General features: G+C 42.3%; 1 protein-coding gene across 2 annotated transcripts in view; it reads left to right on the top strand.

Moving 5' to 3' along the window:
* Positions 1 to 16,205, top strand: part of cacng7a (calcium channel, voltage-dependent, gamma subunit 7a) — a 75,149-nt gene that overhangs the window by 30,596 nt on the left and 28,348 nt on the right. Inside the window, exon 1 of one of the 2 annotated variants that reach the window (XM_047605839.1) lies at positions 3,891 to 4,154. The exons of the other annotated variant lie outside the window; for it this stretch is intronic. The gene's annotated coding sequence lies outside the window, so the exon portion shown is untranslated. Of the gene's footprint in view, positions 1 to 3,890; positions 4,155 to 16,205 lie in introns of those variants that run through there. 2 annotated transcript variants of the gene reach the window in all.

Genomic DNA, 16,205 nt, shown 5'->3' on the forward strand with positions numbered 1-16,205 from the left:
GTTGAAGTCTTACTGAGAATCGACTTCCCAACCCTGCAACATTTTAACCCCAGTCACCCGAGCCCACATATCTTTTGGGTGCTTTTACTTTTTTCGGCTGTGCAATCAAGATGTCATAGTGTCCATCTGTTAGAGGCTGCGCCTGCAGGTTGTGAGTGGTAGAGGAAGATGTGACTCATGGGGGCTTTTATCAATATGTGCTTGTGTCCTTGTAAAAAGTCCCGGTCCACATACTTTTCCAATACGAAGTGCAATCTGACCAAGTAGAGTGCAAATACCCAGATGTGTACTGCTTGGTATGTCCTGCCATCCTCAGAAAACTGTTGGAGAATTTGTGTCTTGTACTTCCGAACTGAACTCGTCACGTACAAACTGCAAACTATGCAAGTCCACAGTTTGTGTCCTTGGTATTGATCAACGCCCGTTGCGTCTTTAGTTCTCTCCCTCAACTGAAGCTGATCCAGCTTAATTAGAATAATCCAGTAAATCGGAGGAGGAAGCTTGGTTTGCTTTCTCATCTCCTTCTTCCAGTAGATGAATGCAGCAGACAGAGACGTGGACTCGAGTCGACTTGGAAGGTTAAGACTCAGGACTTGACTCGAATTGATTGTTGTTCATTTCATGTTTTTGGTATGAATATGAAATATAAAATAGATATGTCTAGTCTGTAGTACTACCTGGTACGCTGGGAATGGTGTTGTAGTGATTGGATGATGACCTTGTCTATTGGTATTGTACGTCCTCTCTACCTACCTACCTACCTATGCCCCCCTCTCATAATCAGATAGCCATCGTCATGTTGGTGGGAGCAGGAAAGGTGCCAAATGTCTTTGTTTTGCACATTTTGCATTCTGCACTTCGTCGTTTCCCTTCATGTGTAGTTTTTAAAGCCAAAGGCAAAGATTTCAGAACAGCCCGCAGCCAACGTCAAACTTTGAACTTCAAGAACCATGCTGCCGAGTAAGTGCTTGTAAATTAGCTAATATTAGCCTGTTAGTTAACATAGTAGCTAATGTAGTTAGCCAACCATTTTAAAGCTTGATATGAGCATGGATACAACATTTTCAGAACTTAAATATGGTTTTAAAAGGCAGTAAAATTTACATGCACCATGGCTGTAGCACCCACCTTGTGTTATGTTGCTTGATTTCGGGTATTTTACTGAATATATTCAATATATCCATAATTAAAATGTACTTAATATACTTTTTAAACTAGATAAATTGGCCAATAGTACTATTTGACAGTTACTAATATCTTATATTTAGTCTTTATTAAGACCAGATTCTGCAGGTGTGATTGCAATAATGTGACTTGACTTGAACTTGCCCAAAGAAAAATGACTTGGGACTAACATGGGTGACTTGATGCCATCTCTTTCAGCAGGAGTGTGGCTCTTTGCCTGCCTCTTGGTTTATTGTGTTTGATGGGTCCAGAGATCTTATTTTTTCTTAGTTTCGATTAGAAATTCTGAGTGGAATTGGAGTTATAGTGGAGACACAACGTCCTGCTGCTCTTTGTGGGCTGGCCTGAGCGGCTCCTTGCTTTTCTTTTAGTAGTTCAAGTTCAGTTTTGTTGTGAATAAATCAAAGTTTTATTGCAACCTGTGTGAGACCTCTGTGCTGAGAGTCCGTCGCAACGATCTGATCTGCAGATATCTTTGGGTACAGACGGGTTACAGTTAGCGTTAGCTGGTGGGATGATTTCCTTATACACACAAACACACACATACAGTGGCCTGTGACTCACGCTGTATCAGACTGTGGGTCGCCAAGGGCTGACGGGGCCACTCATCCATGAAAGAGGGTATGGAGGCATGAACCACACACATAATCACATGCAAGAGCACAAGGAGACACACAATACTCTTAATTTATAAGCAAATATGTGACATCTTGTTCCCTCGCTGTTTCTACGCCAAATAATTCACCACTTCTCCTCAACCTTAACTCAAGGTTGTAGTGGTCCAAAGTTTTAATGCCCACCAACTCCCTCCTCACACACGCCACATTACGTGTGGAGTATTAGGCTGAATAATCCAGTGTCCTAAAAAAAATTATACACTACTGAGTCTGGGGCACTTTATCTAAAAATTCTCCTCCACTGCCGCTCTCCAGGCTGTACTCAGAACTCCGTCTTCTGCACATTTAAAACGAAATAAAAAAAAAAAAAAAACAAGAATCCAGTAGAGCCTTTAAATCCTTAAAGTTTCCTTAACGTTCACATAGTTTTACCAGACAAATTTGCAATTAGTGCAGTTGTAATTAATCCAGCTTTGATACCACTCCCCTCGCTCGCTCCCTCGCTCCCTATTCCCAGGCAGCGCAGCGAGTCTCACTGTGATCACCACCAGATAAAAGCTTCTCATTGCACAATCTGTTTTTAAGTACTTTTAAACTTCCCTGCGTTTCAGATGATGATGCAATGATCATCAATCATCCCGTGATAGTGATGAGGAAATAATGACATTCGCTAGCGTAGGTGCTAGCTTTGCTAACACTAAACCATCCCCACACATCATGAAGCAGTGAAACATGTTTGAGGCTTTTAGATTCTGATGGCATTTAGTCACTTTAAGTCAGGTTTGTTCACCTGGAACAAAACTGCACCGTTTCCCTGACACTGAACCTGACACTGAACCTGTCACTGAACCTGACACTGAACCTGACACTGAACCTGACACTGAACCTGACACTGAACCTGACACTGAACCTGTCACCTGTGAGTGAAATGTTTTACATCCCTTTTATCTGCTGATTTGGTTTGATGCCGTTTATTAGTCGCTGACCTTTTTATCTTAATTTAGATTTTGTTTGAAGATTAATATGAAGATTTAAAGTGAAACTGAAGCGCTGGTGACGTGGGCTGACGGCTTTATCTTTAGTTTTCCCTTTAAAGTGCTGACCTTCAAGTTGCCTTTAACTTATATTTAGTTTGTCTTTTATGTATTTTTATTCAGAGAGAACCCACCTGTCCGTTCCAGGCGCCGTCCTCCTCTGAGTTCATGTTCTGAATCAGCTGCACAACGTGAATGTGGATGCTCCTTTAAATCAGTCATGATGTTAGTCACACCTATCAGCCATAACATTATGACCACCTTCCTAATATGGACATAGTGTCTGACGTTGTTAGAGGAGGGGGGTTGAGTTGTTCCTAAAGGGTTTAGGTGTTGGCTGCATCCTGTTGGGGATGTCTGCTGTCATCTAGTGTCATTGCTATGGGGCTGGGGGGTCTGGTCTGGTCTAGGTGGGTGCTACAAACCTTAAGAACATCCATGAATGAATGTCAGGCCCAAATGTTTCCCAACAGAACACTGAATTGTCACAAGTCTCATATAAGCACATAAAGGTCAGTGGTCATAATGTTTTGGCAGATCGGTGAACCCAGTTATTGGTTATATTTCAGCTCATCACTAAAGAATTTTATTTTTTATTTTTATTTTTTTTTTAACATTGTGACACAACTTTAGTGGTTTCATCCGAGAGACGGACCACTGGACCCAAACCACGTGGGTTCCTTTCGTCCCCCTCTGGACATTTACTCCCCCTCCGCGCCCCCCGTCAATCATTTTCCTGAAGCACTCTCTCACTGCTGCCGCGTTTTTGTTCATCAGTGACTTTTAAAGCGACAGTAATTGTTGCTGTATGTTTGAATGAATCCGTCACGTCTCTGTGCGTGATGTGCCCTCGATTCCAGCCAGCGCGCTCTCATGCCATGCTGCCTTTCCCTCGTGCGGGTGCGCGCGTGAACCTACCTCCTTCTCCCTCTAGCCTACATCACTGTAACACCCCCCCTCAACGATGCCCCCCACCCCACCACCACCACCACCACCTCCACCCCTCTCCTCCTTCACACGCACCAGTCCCACCTCCCTGTGCCCAAAGTGAAGCCAATTCAACCGATTCTCCGCAGTGCTGAAAGAGCAGAGTGAAGTGAAGAAGGAGGAGGAAAGAGGAGAGAGAGGGGGAGAGCAAAGGGAGGAGGAGGAGGAGAAGAAGAAGAAGGAGAGGGGAGACACGAGAGAAAGAGAGAGAGGGGGAGTGAGAGCAGCAGAGAGAGTGAGAGATAAGGGGGAGAAACTGTAAATTTGGTCTCCGGGCTTCCAGAGCGCGCACATCTCGGCTGCAGCGTCCGACCAGCTCCAGCTCTGCAGGGTGAGTAGCTCTCTCCGCCGCCTCATTTCCAACTGCGCCTTCCCTTAAAGAGTCCACCCTCCACCCTCCTCCCTCCACCACCACCCCGTCTCACTCCATCCGCCTCAGATCCACGCTCACTCTTTGGGGTTTGTTCAGTGGACGCGAGCTCCGCGGCTTTTGCGTCAGGACTTCAGGAGGAGAAACGCTGCTCATGCATGTGACTGTGTCTTGGCATAACATTTTTTTTTATTGCGTCTTATAAATAAAAAAAGAAAAAAGAAATTGAAATTAAAAAAAAAAAAAAACGAGGCGTGTTGTGTGAGAGAGGAGTCTCTCCGCTCACCTCGGGCTGAGGAGATGAGGAGCTGTGTTCTGGTGACAGCCGCTGATGAGTGACTCTGCTCGGCTGCTGCTGCTGCTGCTTCCTCGCTGCTGATCACTGGAGGAATGTGATGTGTGTGTGTGTGTGCGTGTGTGTGTGTGTGTGTGTGTGTGTGCGGCGATTAGTGCGCTGCGTGTTTTTTTTTTTCCTTGTGGAAGGAGCGCGCAGTTAACGCCGTGCAGTCTCAACACGGTCTGGAGAAAAAAGAGGCACAGTAAAGCTCCCACTCCCAGCGGAGCGGATGGACAGAGGGAGGGTGAGGATGGTGCGATGCTGTCACCGTGTGTGTGTGTGTGTGTGTGTGTGTGTGTGTGTCAGAGAGAGAGGAGAGACCAGGAGTGAGGTAAATGTGTGTGTTTGCGTGCCCTAAAAAACTCTTGGCTCCTTCTCGGGGAACCCATCCTGTGATACTGTTCCAGCAGACTGCAGCATTTCTTATTGGGTCTCTCTCCCTCTTTACGTCCACGTGAATAATCTGTGGGTAATGTAAAGGACGGAGCAAACACCAGTGAGCAGTGAGTCCTTTATGCAGTTCATCTACAGATCTGCGGAGATCCAGTCAAACTCAGCTGAACACGATGATGAGATGGATTCAGCCTCTTGAGACCTGAGCTTTAGTTTGGTGGCATTTTTTTATTTCTCCAAGGTGTTTGTGAATAAGTAGGACCTAAGACTTATAAAAGCTAAGCATCATCTTTGAACCGTGTCCTCATATGTGGACGCTGGGATTATGTCATTATTTATACTATAATAAAGTCACTGATATGTGACAAAATATAAAACTGTGTTTTATAATTCCTGAACATCGCTGAAGTCCCAGCGTCCTCAAACGAGCACTTGCTAATTAACAAGGTTCGAGCTCGTTGCTGTCGATGAAATGTGTTAAATTTGTGTGTCGTATCAAAGTGGAAATATTAATAAGAATAAATAAGTTTTGTTTGTCGTTCACTTTCGTCCTTTGACCGTCTGTGGAACGAATCCGCCTGCCATCAATCATGCTTTTATCGACTAGTGTATTGACCCTTTGCTACCACCAGGTGGCAGACTCAAGCGTCCACTAATGAGGACAATGGGTTTAAATGAATGTCCTGCGTCTAAAACATCTTCTCTCTGGAGAAGGTGTGGTGGTTAGCAGATGCCTCAGAGTAAGAGGGTTTGAGGACATATCTGTGATATCGTGTCCTGTAAACGAGGCCTAAGCTGTGGTTTTCAGATGTTCAGCTGTGGGACATTTACAGTGGTGACTGGGACCTGGGAAGAGTCTATGAGGTAATAACTGAGAGGAATGTCTCAAATAGCAAACAAATGCCCATGTACTGTCGTCATAAACTTGCAGCACCTCCAAAATCCTGACAGATCTTCTTTGTTTTGTTTTTTTTTATCTCGTGTGAAAAAGATTTTCACTCGTGAGCTCAAACACTGTCGTTCACACAAGCTCCATATGCTGCGCACACGAGTTAACAGAGGGACACGAAGTGAGAGGCGAGGCGACGTCGTGGGCACGTTTAAAGCCCACTGCAAACAAATAACAGATCACAGAGAGAAACGGTGGCGGCCAACGCATTTAAAAGGAAAACGTCTCCTAAAAGTCTTGGTTTCGATGCCAGTTCCTCAGAATAAAAGGTTGTAGAGTTTTTATTTTTTGATACTGCTGCCATTTTGGAACCAGAAGGTGTATCCCAGAGACCAGTTCTCAGTTTTAAGTGTTAAAATGTTGAGATGAAGGATGGTGCGCTGCCCTCTCAGTAGTTTAAACGTCTCTGACATCAGCTTCATTTCCTGCTGTTACTCGAGGTGCCTTCAGGTGAATTAGGTCCAACGGAGAAACGACGGCGGCGCCTCGTTGCTGTCAGACATTAAGACTCGGCTACAGAATCAGTTTAAAGATTAGTTTAAATTGAGCCTGTAAACGTGTTTTCAGTGACTGTCGCCGAGGTCGAGGCCGAGCTCTGGAGACGGTGTAAACTCTGACCCCGGAGACGTGAGCGCACTCTGCTCGGAGCAGCGTGATTAAAACTGTACCTGACCTGAACCGTGACTAATGACACTAATAAATGAGGAATGTGAAGCAGACTGCGGTCTGATGCCTTCTGAAAACACACAAATAAATAGATTTAAACTGAGAACGTTGTGGCACAGCGACGCTAAACAGCATCAAACCTGAAGAGGTTATTTGTCCTTGGACCCGTACGAACACGGTGAAATGCTGCTTCAGGTTGTTGCTACGTCAGTCGTGTTGTTTAATTCCATGAATTCCATCTAAAATATATTCCAGATTAAATTAGAACTGGCAAACCGAGTATTATATGTGTAGTTTTCTGACTGACGACCTCTTGTGTGCAGAGTAATAACGATGAAGACAAGAAGAAAAATAAAGACGTGTGATTATTCCACATAACCTCTAACCTACGTACGTAGCCTACGCTGCTCCAGCGTTTTTCCACTTCTGTCTCGATCTGTAACAACTCCACCCGAACACTAGTCGGCGATGTGTCTTTTCTTTAATTTTTGTTTCTACTTCCTGCTTCATTTTCAACAATGGCAACTGAAAACCTTCACAGATAGTTGAGTCATACGAATGTTTGTGTCTCTGAACCTCCTCAGTGTTTCCACCGTTATTGATCCAAAACTATCAGTTAGAAACTTGCAGAGAGAAACACGTTAGCTAACATCATTAGCCAGTCGGGAGTAGGGTGCATTCAAGACAACTTGGGAATTATTAGATGAGCTCTGAGGTGTCAGACTCAGAAATTACTGCTTCCGAAATAAAAATAGCTCCTGCACATATTTAAATGTTCAGCAAACAGTAACAATAAACCAAACTGTGTCCAAACTGCAAACAAAGGAATTAAAAATAGTAAAATAATAATAATAATAATAACTACCGGCCCTTAGAGACGAACATCGCGTTGTCGTCTGTAGCAACACAAAAACAGAACCTGTGAGCACGTGGCTAAAACAGAGCCTGAGATCTTCCCCGTCAGCTGATCCTGACGTGTGGGGGTGGCGGTTCTGCGTCCTGTGCTTGTTAATGGTCGGACCAGTTGGAATTAGAGCGGACGGCTTGCGTTGGAGCAGCTGACCCCGTCAGCGTCGGTCTTCACCCAGCAGCGAGGCCGAGATTCGCCAATTAGGTCGAGTTCTTTCAGACTCCAGTTAAGAACCGAAACCCAGATTTTTTTATTTTTTTTTTTTTTTTTTTTCCCTCGTTTTGGAGGCGCTAGCTTTCCACAGCTGTGATGTCTTTTCTGTGGACTCATGCACGGTGGAGGTCAGTCGGAGCCCGACGTGACCTCAAACACAAATTATACAATATTCAGACCAGGCCGAGCGAAGGAGGGTTTAATTTCATTTATTGTATTTTTAGCCGTGAACGTTGCACATGTGTCCCGTGTAACACTCGCCTGCCAGCTCTGGTGCACGTCCGTGACGTAGAGCTCGGTATGTGCGAGCGCTACAAGGACTTTCCTCGCTTTTTGGGCCAAGGTCTTTCCCTGTGTGAGCTCTCCTCCTCCTCCTCTGTTATTCCTCCGCCGTATCTCCGCTTGTCCCTAATTCATCTGCCTCCCCTCAGCACATTAACAGCCAGCGGTGGGTCCTCTTTCCTTCGTGTGTGTGTGTGCGCATTTATTTATTTATTTTTTACCTGCTGCATAAGCTAATTATCGTTATCAGTCCAGCAGACGCTCTACGGGGTTCGTTTCCCGAGGCTTTCATCGTCTTAAGTACCGCTTTGAGAAATGAGACTTCTTCTGTTTGTGGATCCTACAATATTCCTAGAAACGTCTCAGAGAATTTTCAGCGCTATTTTTAACCCTTAGATGCAGAAGTGGTTGAAGAGGTTGTTTTTTTTGTTATATCTTTATTTTTATTGTTTGATCTTCCACAGTTTCCTCAAATACTTCGTCTTTGACATGAGGACATTTGGATTGGTGTCTAATTGTTATATTTTTTAAATAATTGCATTTTTTGTATCATACATAGGATCCAAAATGACTCCAAGCATTTAATATGGAACATCATAGGTTATTTTCACACAACAACATACAACGTACCATAACTCATGATATATGTGCTGTTAGAAACTATGAACTTATTTTTCCACATCCTTACATTTTGTGTGATAGTGTTGTGTTATCATCGTGAAATTACCACCAGGGCAGCTGTGATAAACTACCTCAGTGGTCTTTGGAGGTTTAGAAAAGCAATTATAAAACCGATTATTATTGTAACATAAAATGTGAAATCATTCTCGTTTTGAGATCATTATAGAGGGTATGCTGTGACATCACTTCCTCCTGAGGCCACGCCCCCTGAGTGGTAGAAACATGGTGAAATGTATCAGTAAATACAGAGAGACCAGAGAAAATGTGGATTATCAGATCAAATTAAGGACAATTACACTCAACAATGATCCATATGAACTAATATGGATTTGGAAAAGTGAATTAGATTCAGTTTCAGTTAATTTCAGTTCTGATAAATGTAGCTAAATAAAAGATGCTAACGCTAAGAGCTTTACTGGAACTGGAAATAGGAACTGAAATAGTTAACTTTCGGCCGTAACTACGACAAAACAACAACATCCACAAACTTACCTGACAGCCCTCCAGAATGTAACTAAAGAAGTAACTTAAGGTTTGACTTCATCAATAAATACAGCATAAATTAATATTATCTGACACTAAACACCAGGTTTCTGTGTCTGGATTCAGGTTGTTTCTTCTAATGCAGTGATACATTTACTTCTCTGTTCTTTGGCAGATATCTGTAAAAATATAAAATAAATCTCTGACTACTTTTCAAATCTGTTGGTTCAATCAATCACACAACAGCTCTTCATCTTTTTTTTTTTTTTTTTTTATTAATTTTCCAGTTTAGTCACTGTTAAAGCCTATGATTCAAACTAATGCTGCTAATCTCTATGTTTCACTGTCACTTTCTGCCACTCGGTGGCCGTAACCATGGAGACCTCAGCTAGCTGTGACGTCACGTTCATACCCTCTATGGGATTATTACCTTTTTCACCTAAACGTGAATAAAAAGTGATGAATGAACAAGTCAAAGATGAAATAATACAATAAAAAAACATTATCTTTAGTCACTATGAAAGAAATAAATGCATTGATTCTGGTGCAGGTATTAGAAGGTCGTGGATCTGAGGGTTCAAAGTTTTCTTTTCGGTGGGAGGATTTTAGCAGCAGTTATTCAGCCTTTCTCTGCTTCCACGTGACCTTTCTCCTCTGTTTCCTCTTTTCTTTCTTCCCTCCTCAAGGACTTAACAGCTTGCAGTTTGTTCCGTAATCCCTTTGACCACTACTTATGCCCTACGCGTCCTACCCCCTTTTCCTTTCCCCTAATTATTCCTGCTTACGAATTCATTTTGAATCCCCTCATCCAATAACCATTTCCGACCTTCCTGACTTTATTTCTTCCCTCCATCATCATTTCCTCCCCGACTCCTCTCCTCTCCCCTCTTCATCTCGTCCTTCATTCTTTCCATCTTTAAATATCCATCTATTTTCCTGCCAGTTGGCAGAGACCTCTCTCCTCTGACAGAGGGACATATTGCCTCCTCGACAGAAAACAGCCCCGACGCCGGGCCAGCTAACCTGGGAACTGCCATCTGTGGCTTCCCGCCCGGCACCGTGGGACGCGTCGTTTTCGTGGCGCTCCACACTGACCTGTAGCTCCCGCCGAGTCTTTCATCTCCGTCTCATGCGCTTTCCTTTTCATGTCTTTGCCATTTCTTGATTCAAGGTTCAAGCTCGCGGACCTTTACGAGAGGTTTTTTTTTTGTATTAGGAAAAACGCACCCTCACGTCATTTGTTTTCTTTCAAGCATCGATACAGATATGAAAAACTAATTTTACTGAACAAAAAAAACTAAAAATGGATTAACTCATTCAATGTTCTCTTAGGAAGGATTAGTGAAGACGTCTCGTTGGCGTCTTCGGCCGATGTTGCAGAGTCTGACACTAAAATTAAACTTAAAGGCCCTCGAATGAAATTGTCTCCGTGACACTGATTTCCCCTTTTTCACAGAAGGACGGAATGAGTCGCTCTCAACAGTTTTATGTCCCGATTTCACATTAATGCCTGATTTCCCCGCAGTTTCTATCCGATTAATACGGTTAGCTCGGTCTAGCTTCAGCAGGACTACGATTTGGGGAGAATAATTACCAATAAGGAAGCGTGTTGATAGCAGATAAAGACTATCTCACAGACTTTACTGCACAATGAGCTCCCTAAAGTAAAAAAAAAAATCCTGTTCCCAGAAATTAATTCAAATGTACAAAGCTCCTGATTACGAGAACTTATTATCACTCCTACACTGACATCCCCCATTTTAATGCCTTAATTAGTAACACGCGCTCATTCATTAGGTTCATTGAGGAGGCTTCAAAGCCTCCAATAAAACAAAGTGGAATTAATGACAAATCCAAATTAAAAAAAAAAAAAAAAAGCATTAGTCCAGTTGAAGCGCTCTGCTTCCTGGAGAGAATAGAATATTTCCAAAATAGTATGTAAATAAAATAAATGTGGGTTTGGATCATAGACTGTACGTAAATATGGACGACGCGTCTCCACGGCCGCGCGTTTACTAAAATGACATCATTTTCCCGGGAGTACGGACGGTGTCATTTTGAAAGTTTGGAGCAAAAATCAGTGCAGTGCGAGGGGGGAGCCACACAAAGCCGTGATATCAATGTCCCAACCACACTTCATACTCATACACGGATCACATCCTGTTTTTATAGCGTTAAATAACAAACTAAAATGACACTTGAACTTGTGTCAACATTATAAATGACAGAAACCATCCTTGAAAAATAAATGGTCCCATCCACTAACACGGAGGAGCTGGAGCTTATAACCTACAGATCCCTTCGTAGTTTGTAAACAGTGTGATGTATTTTGAGGGGTGGGGCTTAGCTGGAGGCAAAATATCTCAAACACTATAACCTGTAAACGCTGATTATCATATTTCAGTAGAGAGAATGGACGAGGAAAACACACTTTATCAAGTGAAGCCTCTCCAACAAAGATATTACAAGAAGTAAGTGGAACCACTGTGGAGGCAAACGTAGTAAATTAAACTTCTACTTGGACACCACTGAAACATACAACTAATGTTGTGCGCATTGTTGATTGTCTCACTCCAATCCTTTCTTTTAATTGCCAAAGCCCAAACAAAGTCATCTATGACTGGCAGTGGCTGGTATGTGATAAAACATAAACTTGGTGTTTTTGATTTTTTTGGTTTTAGCCCCCAAAATTCAGCAAGACGATATTTTCATGGTTGACAGCATTCGTCTCAAGCTTCCCTCTGTTTTGCTTCCAACTAACGTTGTGACGTCACAGTGATGTAAGACATGTAGGGGTCTATACCGCAGCCAGCCACCAGGGGGAGCTCTACTTGCTTTGGCTTCACTTTAGAGGAGCTGTTTCACCATCCATCTTTATACTGTCTATGGTTTGGATTGAAAACTGTGGACAGACAGTTTATGTGTTACTGTTTTCACAATTTGGCAACCACATAAACTAAATGTTCCTTAGCCAGGAAGCCAGCTTCTCCCACCATAAATTCTTTTTGTGGCAAAACGTTGGTCTGGAGTCCCGGCACTGGGAACTGATTCTGCTACGTCAAAGATCTTATCCAAGTCCTGTGGGCAGAGGCTTCATGTGGTGATGGACAGAGGAGTATCAGTTGTCTTACACATCATCTCATCAGCTCCGTGGAGTCGATTTAGTTTACAACTTATTTTTTCTCATTGGCTGGAGGACTGTCCAGTTTATTCTCTGATTTGGTTGAAACACACCTCATATGTTACCACCCTCTTCCTCTGACAAGAATTAAGTGCGGCTCTGTCAGGCCAAGTATTGACATGTGATCTTTGTCAGGTGGAGATCTTTGATTTTCTCAAGTTGTGCTGAAATCAATTCGAGACAAGAAGTTTTAAAAGCGTAAACATGTCATTTCCAGAATCTGAAATTGCTTAGTTTACTAGCAAATAGTTTATCCAGTTCCTGTGCCAAAAACTAAAACATATGCCTGTTACTCTAAACAGGAGAGTGAAAGAAACAGAATATACTCACTTGTGCTTGAATGTATTCTGTCATAACAGCCTTGACCTCACTAATGCTCAGTTTACGTTGAAACGCCGCCAGAAAGGTAGTGATTCAACTGGATTATATTTTAGACGATGTGCTTTGTGGCGCTGTTGAAGTGGATTGAATTACAGCCAACTACCTAAAATGTCAAAATAATAGGAACACGGATTATTGGTACAACGCGCTTCTTTTCAGTAGTTGTACAAATCACAGCCTCCGTAGAGAAAACACACGAATCAACAGCTCTCTATGTTATTTGAAAATAATGCACAATACCATATATATATATATATACACACACACACACACACATTATATATATAATATATCATAATATATATATGAAAGAGATATGGTGACCTGGCTAGAAAAGGAGAATCAGAGCAGTTGACTGTAGCGCGGTGAAGATTTCAGCACCACAGGGGTGGACAGCTCCTCAGTGTTCCTCTGTTCCTGAGGATATAAAACATTCTCTATGGAAATACTGCAGAGAAAAAAAGTATTTGTATTCAAATAAAATTCAAAATGGGTGTAAAAATCCATTTTATTGAATGACACTTTTAGGATGCAGTTTAGGATACGCATGTGTAAAAATAAATATCCCTTAATCATCCATTATAATAATTGTGGATGTATCTCCAGTATTGATTGATGTTTTGCATGAAATGCAGCTAATAGAGGTGATTTATTGACTGTGGTGATGATTTGGTCCTTGTCCGGAGACAATGGGGACGAGTGTGGCTCATTAGGGAGAGTGGTTAGTGGTTCGATCCTCAGAACGTGACACATGTCAGTGTCCTTGAGCAAGACACTGAACCACGAGTTGTTCCCAGTGTGTGGCGCTGATGTGTGAAGATGCGTGTGAAGCACTTTATGAAAGCAATAATCTGAATTAGTGAGCTATCAGACGTCTATATACTAATGTAACGTTACAGAATAATCTCCTGGTCAAACTCTGTTTTCTAAAGGTTATTTGCTGCCTCTGTAACACGGTTAAGGTAAAAAAGAAAAAAGAAGAAGAAATTATTGGACAGAAAACTAGTGATGCAGTTAAGTTGTGTTTGGTCCAGTCAGATCCTGTTATTTGTTACTGAGTCCAGACTTTTCTCCCTGACTCCTGAACGTCACTCAGTCTGGGCACAAGTACAAATATTCACTGAGGTCACATGAGGAAAAGCAGCTTTTTGATTGGATCGATTCGGGAATACGAATAATTTGAGAACTATTTGTTCAAATAAGTATTTGTAAAAAACACGTTATTTGTGGTTTGGCTCCACTTCTAACAGAGGTTATTTTCCTACATAGGAATGTTTATGTAAATGTCTTAATATATTTACAACAATTTATTTCTCATAGAAAAATTGCAGTCAGAGTCATGACGTTACACGCTGGCCAGGCCCATATCTACGGTTGTCATGGTAACTAATACAGCTGGACAGAGGAAACATCTGGAGTGTAACCGACGTGTCCTTGAGCCAGACACTGAACCCTGGACGTGTGAACGAGATGTAGATGTAGAAGACGTAGAAAAGTGCTCTTTAAAATACAAGTCATTCATGTGTTTGAGACTGAAAGCTGAAAACTACTGCATCAGAAGTACTATTGGAAGTATTCTTACGTTTTTATTGCTGTTAGTATAAATCTGAATGTAAACACGTCTGGTTTCACATCTATCAGGATAATTCAGACTCTCAGTTGTTTTTATTTCGTTCACCGTAAATCGCCTCCATTTAAACTTTAACTCTTCTTCCATTCATTTTTTTTTTGCTTCTTTTATCATCTTTCTTTAAATCCTTCTTCCCTCCCCTCTTCCCTCCTAATTGCTGCCTTCCTTCACCTCCTCTTATTCCTCCTCTCGTTCCCTTCTTCTGTCTCTGACCCTTACATCCGTCCTGCCATCTGGTCACCTTTAATCATTCCTTCTCCACCGTGCACCTCTTACCCTCCACCCTCACCTCTACTGTTTTTCCCTTTCTCTTTTCTCCCAGACCTGCAAACTTAAAAGCATCTCCCCTCCATCCCTCCCTCCCTCCCTCCACATCCCACCTTCCCCTCGGCCTCTTCTTTCCCTCATCATTACTGTTTGCTCCTTTGCTCCATTCATCTGTAATTCATTACATGGCCTCAGCTCCTGGACTGTCCCTGCACAGACACAACAAACACACACAGACTCAACAAACACACACAGACACAACAAACACACACACACACTGAGTTGGTTTGAAGCTGGTGCAGCCTGGGAAATGTGGTTACATCGTCAAAGCTGGAGCCACAAAGAGAAACTCATCTCGGCCCATTTGTTGACGTCTACCTCAGCAAACACAGCAAACCTGCTTCAGTGTGTGTGTGTGTGTGTGTGTGTGTGTGTGTGTTCTTATTTTTATGAAGTTTTGGGGGCTAAACTTATGCAGAATACTGGTGTTGTGGGGACATTTTATCTGGGCCCCACAGTGTTTGAAGGCGTATGACTTGGTTTCAGGGTTAAGGTTAAGCACCATGTTATCACAAGGTCCTCACAGAGAAGGAAATGTTAGTTTTTGTGTGTTTGTGTGTCATTCTCGTTTTACTGGTGTCCTGGGGACCTAAACAAGAATGTGTCTTATGGGGACAAACAGTCACAAACCTGAACTTTAAGGTGTTTAAGTGTTTTAAGGTGAATAAATGAAGGTTATATTTATAAAATAGGAAATGAATATGTCACAGCTAAATCCAAACTCTGCAGATTTTCTTTTGTTTTTAATATTTGTAGATTTGTCTCAAACGCATCTTACTGTTAACTTGGTTTCACACATGCAGAGAAGATTGAATCCAAGTCAACCTGTATTTAATTTATGTAGAAAATAAAATAAAATGGGCCCAGAAACTGATGGACATGTCAGTTACTCTCTTATCTTTACTGAAACAAATTATAGATCAAGCTACAAGTCACTCAAATAAATCACAACCTTTAAAAATGTAATTTAATAAAGTTTTTTTAAAGTCATGTCCTTCTCATCTTCATGTATTTATCTTCAAATCTATGGTTTTATATAAAACATAATAGAAATTAGAGCATTCAACAAGGTTTATGAAACATTTTCCTCAAAGTTTAAGATACAGTTGTTTATTCCTTTGGTTTCATTAGATTGTTTCCAGTTTCTACTTTTCAGAGAGTTACATTTAGTTGCTGCCTTCATCTGCTGAGCCTTAATCAGAAAGTGTCTGCGCTCTGTGTGTTTTAGTCACGGCGACGTGAGAAAGCCCCAGTGAATGAGTGTGAAAGCCCACAGAGCGAGACAATTATGTGAGTCCTGTAAGTGCAGGGCAGATGTGTGTGCTTTGACTCGGCAGCGCTGAGCAGCAGAACGCCTCTTGTGTTGAGCCTGACATTAGCAGCGATGAGACTGATGCTTATTCACACGAGCCGAGCACAAAAACCACCTCTGTCTCATCCAGAGGACGTGACTTTCTGAAGCGCTGACGTCGCCCAGAGTGGCAGACGTCATGTGGTGACGTCCAGTTTGAATGAGAAACTTAGAGCACGCGCTCTCTTTTTCCTTAAACACTTTTGCAGAAGGACACAGTGTAACTAA

Source organism: Mugil cephalus, chromosome 14 (genome assembly GCF_022458985.1).
Source record: "Mugil cephalus isolate CIBA_MC_2020 chromosome 14, CIBA_Mcephalus_1.1, whole genome shotgun sequence".
Classification (NCBI taxonomy): domain Eukaryota; kingdom Metazoa; phylum Chordata; class Actinopteri; order Mugiliformes; family Mugilidae; genus Mugil; species Mugil cephalus.